Source organism: Blastomyces gilchristii, assembly GCF_000003855.2.
Source record: "Blastomyces gilchristii SLH14081 genomic scaffold supercont1.18, whole genome shotgun sequence".
Classification (NCBI taxonomy): Eukaryota; Fungi; Ascomycota; class Eurotiomycetes; order Onygenales; family Ajellomycetaceae; genus Blastomyces; species Blastomyces gilchristii.
Window position 1 is genome coordinate 707,118 of NW_003101665.1, and position 6,862 is coordinate 713,979.

A 6,862-nucleotide genomic window follows, 5' to 3' on the forward strand; every position below is an offset into this window, starting at 1 on the left:
TAAGTAATTTTAATAGATCTTTTCTACAAGTTCTTTCACAGATAATGAAAGAACCAATGATTGCAGTTCAGATAAAGCATCTGATACTGTTTAATATCTCAGATTAGTAGAACTCTCAGAAGATCATTCTATACAGTTGTTTACAGTCTAAATAATCAGTTATATATGAATCATGCATCTCTTGCATTATCTGAGTGTGTAAGAGTTCAGAGTGAGAGACTCAGTGTTATTCATAGAATCATAGAGTGTTATTATCATTGATTGAACATTCTGAGATGTCAGTTCTTATATATAGTTCTGAGAGAAATCAGAGTACTTCTTAATATACTGCTTCAGTGAGTACTTGAAGAAGTTCATTAGTTTGAGCTGTTACATGCCATAATTCATCTAGTGTAGGTATGAAAGAAGTCAAGATATCAGTGTCAGTGTCAGTGTCAGTGTCAGTTTGAAGAGAGAGTGTTCTAATCAGAGAAGAGTGTATAATATTATGAGTTGTTTTATCTTGATCAACTAATATCTTCAGATCTAGAAGTCAGTGTTCTCAGTTCATTCAATGAGTATCTGTTACATCAGAAGGCATATCTTGCTCTTGTTATAAGAGAGCATCTATCATCAAGTTCTGACTGCTGAGACAGTAGTGTATTGTAAAATGAAAGCAGCTTAGAAACTCAGATTATTATATCTGTTATTCAGTAAGTTTATAGATTATTATAAAGTATTTGAGATTCTTATAATCTGTAATTATCTCAAATTTGAAGACACTTCAGAGTTCAGAGTCTCATTCTTCTAAACAGTGTATAATTGTAAGAAGTTTCTTGTTATAGATCTCATAATTGTATTCAGCAGGACTCAGTTTCTTAGACATGAAGATGCATGATTATAAGACATCTTTATCATCATATTACAATATAGCTTCTTCTATGATATAGTAAGAGAAATCAGCTTTCATAACTATCTTACAATCAGAATTGAATATTATCAGCAGAGAGATATTAATGAATATCTTCTTTATCTGTGTAAATGCAGCTTCAGTGTTCACTGATTATTAAAATACTGAGTCTTTCTTAGTAAGTTCTGTAAGTAATCTTATAATATCTGAGAAGTTTCATATAAATCACTGATAAAAGTTAGCAAATTCAATGAAGCTTTGTACATCTTTCACAGTATATAAAGCTTCTTATTCAAGAATGACAGAAATCTTCTCAGAATTCATTCAAATCTTCTTATCAGCTTCTATGATGAAATCTAAGTATTTAGTACTCTTAACTTTGAAATCACACTTATCAATATCAATTAATAGTTCTGCTTCTTATAGTTATTGTAATACTCTTCATATATACTCTTGATGCTCTTTTCTGAATTCATCAGTGAAGATAAGAATGTTATCTAGATAAGCAGATACAAACTCATTAAGAAAATCTCAGAGTGCTCAGTTAATATACTTCTGAAATATACTAAGAGTATTAATCAGTTCAAAGAGTGTAACTACTTATTCAAAGAGATCATAACATATTCAGAATACTGTAAGTCATTTATCTGCTTTAATGATATGAATCTTATGAAACATAGTAATGACATCTAGCTTTGTAAATCATTGAGCTTATCTGATATATACTACAATTTCATTGATAAGAGATAAGAAATAACAATCTTTCTTTATTAATCTATTCAGATTTCAGTAATTCACACAGAATTGAAGTTCTTTATCTAACTTCTTTGTAAAGAGAATAGAAGCTGCAGTGAAAGAGTTACTAATATATATAAATTTCTTATTTAACAGATCATTGAGTGTCTTCTGAAGAAGAAGAAGTTCATCTTAAGACATATTATAAAGAAGACTTCACAGTGACTCAGAGTTATTATTATTCTTCTTTTTTAACTTGATACTGTGATTCACTTCTGAGTCTTGTAAAGAAGATATATTTATAATATTATCTTATCAGCAGACATCTAGATATTCATAATATTATTAAGAGAGTTTTGTGTGAGAATCTATTATTATAGTACAGAATAACTTTTCTAGAGCTTTTCTAATATTGACCAGACTGACAGAATAGATTAATACATAATTCTGCTATCAGTAACTTTATCAGTGACTTTGATAATAACTTCTTTTTCAGAGCATTTCATAAGTGTTGACAGAGATCTGTGTAAGATTCATAGTCTTGTAAATATCATCTTCATGAATTCTATCTTTATTAGAGAATATTAAGCTTCTGTTTCAAGTGTTTAATAAGATGCCTTGTTCAGATAGTCAGATAAGTTCTAACATAAGATTGTAATTAAGATTATCAACTTCATATACATAGATATCTTCATATTGATATTCTTCTACATCTATGATCAACTTCATCATGTAACAGATACAAGTGTCTTTTGAGTCATTAAATTCTGTAAGAAGTCAGAGTTTTAATAAGAGAATACACTGAAGATTGTAATATCTTACAACTGAAGATTTAATCATTGTATAATAACATAGACTGCTGTCTATCATGACTTTCATATTATACATGTTATCAATCACAGTAGATACAAGAATTGTGTTTATTATTATTTTCTCTTCAAATTGTTATCATCTGATCTCTTCAAGCTTCTGTTTACAAATTTGAACAGAAGCTAATCTTTTCTCTGTTTTATCAGAGTATTCTTATAGTTATCTTCTGAATTCTTCTTCAATGTAATGTGATTGACATGAACAGGCACTGATTCATTCTTTAAGTGAGAAGGTACATAGACTGATCAGCAGTTGAAAGCAATGTGTTCTGATCAGTTACAGTTGATGTATACTTCATATTGATGTCAATCAGTGACTGCTTCAGAAGTGATCTCAGAGACTCAGAAGCCTGTTCAAATGACAGAAACTCTTGCTTATGCATAGACATTTAAATTTATTCAGTTCATGATATCTGCATCATTGCTGTTACTTCTCTTCAGTGTAGATATATAAGTGACTGAGATGTAACATCTTCTGTCACTATTCTGTATACTCTTGAGCTTGATAAGATGATCATTCAATGTCTGAAGCTGTGTGCAGAAACCTTCATAAGTCTGGTCTTTGTCTATGCTTATAAGAGTCTGTAAGAGTAAAAGTTAATGTCTCTGTAAGCATACTAATCTTCTTTCAATTCTTTCAAGATTGATCATCTGCTTCTAAGATCTTGATGTCAAAGTCAGGAATGAATGTTGTAAGAGAAGTGTTTCTCTGTCAGATACTCTGTAATCAATTTAACACTTTCTGTTGTATAGCAGTGTCTTGAAACAGAATATTAAGATGTTTGATGATATTATCAGATGTTCACAATGCTGATTTACATGCTTTCATTCATGAGTGAAACTTTTGTTTTGTGTGATTCTTCAATTATTCATTGATATATCAATCTTGATTGATTAATAAATCAATGACATCTTCATCTACACTCAGTTTTATAAGCATTTTCATTCTTCATGATGAGTAGAGAGTGAGATTAAAAGTATTGAAATATGTAGAAGTATCTAAGTGTTCTTTCAGCACTTTTATATTTGATTCTGTAGAGGTTGAGATTGTATGAGTTTCTTATTATAATAATTGTTAAATCTCTTCATATTGATATTATTAAGTTGCATGCATATAAGCTATTTATTATTATTATAATTTCAACATTGCTTAGAGTTACTATGATATTGTATCTATACTCATGTTTGAGAGTTCTCTCATATTATTGTTAGACATGATTATATTGATCATTGAATGTGTAATTATATAAGTATTCTTATATGTCTGAGATGTTAGAACTCTTGAGTCTTTCACTGATATTCTCTTTATAAGATCTTACTCTCTTTGTAAGATCTTTTTATAAGATCAGAGTAACTGATAAGTAAGCTTCTATCTGAGAACTCAGTGTCTGCTTAACTGTTTAACTATTTCTCTATTTCTTATATATTATTACATGTTTGAATATCTTTCAATGAATAATTGTTTCTAATGAGAAGATGATGAATATTTTTCTAGTGTAAGAGATCTACACTGAATAGATCAGTATAATATTAATAGATCTTATATAATAAAGAGAAAAATGTTTGAGAAGATTATTATTATTATTATTATTATTCTTTTATTATACTCATATACAAGTGAAGCTTATGATGAGTCCTTGTGTGATGTTAAATACAGGTCAAGTGTTAATTATACAGGAGAAAATACAGGTGTTGAGATCATGCCAAGATAACAAGAACATAGGAAAATACAAAGAAGTGACAATTAGATACATGCGATAATAACTTCCCAGCTCAGGAACATAGAGTGATTCATTGAAGTGATTTGTACACCTCTGTATTTATTAGAAACCTGAGGTGCTTGAGTTCTGAATTTAATGTATTCTCTGCGGGTTTCGAACCCACGCGCCTTGGTTTCCCACGCCAAGGTGCTACTGGGTGGCCGCATTAACCATTCAGCCACCGGGGCTGTTTGAGAAGAAAAAGAAAGGGAAAGTGTGAGAATCAGTGATTAAAGTGAATATTTATACACATATGTGACAATGTATGCAGTGAAGCTTCAGAGTGAAAGAATCTATATATATTAGTAATAGCTGAGAATCAGTGATCAAGAATGGCTGAGAATTGAAGCATATACATTCAAGAATGAAGTGGTTGAAATCTGTGAAGTGTAATGTAATTAATTATCTAATGCTTATTTCCACCTAACGCTCGCCTTTGTAAATCAATTACAATCAACTTTAAATGTTAATATCTTAATAAATATTCATTATTTTAATTTTCTAATTTGTAATCTATAAATATCAAGACTTATAGTATAATATAATTCAAAATTATTATAATATAGTTAAAATCAATTAAAATATGAATTCAATTAGAAAATAAAATACAGTATAATAAAATATATAATATTTTATTATAAATTAAGAAATATGTATTATATATTATTGAAAATAATAATTCTTATATAAATATATTATAATTTAATAAATATTAAATTATTTTATATAAGAATTCTATATTTTAATTTTTAAGAATTCTTTTATTTTTTTATTATAATTTTTTTTTATAAATTACAAGTAAAATATTGACAATTCTTGAAATTTTAAAATTTGAAAAATAATTTATTAAATATAAATATATTTAAATGATTTAATAAAATAATTTATTTAAATTACAACTTTAAAGTATCAATAATACACTCTTATTACACAAATAGTATTTTAAAATATAAAACTTTATATAAAAATTTAAATAAATTAATAATAAATAAGAATTTCAAGATAAAATTTTATATTTTATTAAAAATATATATAATCTATAACATATTTAATTTTTATATGAAAATAATTTATATTTATAAATATATTTATAAATATAGACTGTGTATTTTATTTTAAATTAGTATTGTAAAAAGCTTAATAAATTAATAATTATATGTTATTTTCTCATAGAAATTTAATATAATATAATATATATCTACAAATTATCATTCTATTTTTTAGAATAGTTTTAAATAAATATTCATTGAGATATGAATATTTGAAGTTGATTGTAATTGATTTACAAAGGCGAGCGTTAGATGGAAACAAGTGTTAGATGATTGATTACGTTAATGAAATAGTCTATATAATTGATCGGGCGCAACCTGTCACACTACTTTATATTAGAAAGTTTTAATATCTGAATCTTTTCTTAATCAGAGTATTATACTCAATGATTAATTATCTGATATAATTGAAAAGTCTGAATAGTTATTTTATATATTAAACTTTATTATATTTTAATATTCTGTATTATATTCAGTGATATAACTGATTTATTTATTTATTAAATATTATAAAATTATTATTATTATTTAGAGAAGATATAAATTATATTAATAATATTTTAAATCTGTGATATTTAAATTATTAGTTAATTTATTCAAAATTAATAGTAGTGTTATTAAAAAGCATTATTAAAAAATAATATTAAAAAGTATTATTAAAAAATATTATCTTTTATAAATTGAATATAAAAGTTACTTAAGTAATTATTTTTATCTTATTCTTATTCTAAGAATCAGCTATCTTATTATTCTTTATCTTAATATTAAAATTCTTTATTAGTATTTATATTATAAGTTGAATCATATGAGTAATATAGAGAATATAATCTTATTTATTATTTTAGAAATACAAAGTCAATTTTTACTTCAAACTCTTCATTATAGTATAGTTATTTACAGTATTATCAGTTATAATTATAAGAAGACTGAGACTAATATCTTAATAGTTATTTTTAATCATAGTTATTGAAGTAATTATTTTTATCTTATTCTTATTCTAAGAATCAGCTATCTTATTATTCTTTATCTTAATATTAAGATTCTTTATCAGTATTTATATCATAAGTTGAATCACATGAGTAATGTAGAGAATATAATCTTATTTATTATTTTAGAAATACAAAGTCAATTTTTACTTCTAACTCTTCATCATAGTATAGTTATTTACAGTATTATCAGTTATAATTATAAGAAGACTGAGACTAATATTTTAATAGTTATTTTTAATCATAGTCATTAATATCTTTATTATATAATTCTCAGTATAACTACTGATCAATGATTTAAATTCAATTAATATCTCTTAATAAGTTCAGTTCTTATTAATATAATAACATATAACTCTTATAAATGCAAGATTGTTTGTACTAGTTTATATATTTATAATGAGAGATACTCTTTGATGATTCTTCAACTCTGATTCTAGATATTATATACTAACTTTATAGTATATCTTGAGATTGAACTGAAGACAGAATTAATATAAAATATGAAGATTTGAATTAAGTATTTAAAAAAGTATTTGAAATTCAGGATTTTTAATTGATTGAAGAGAAAGAT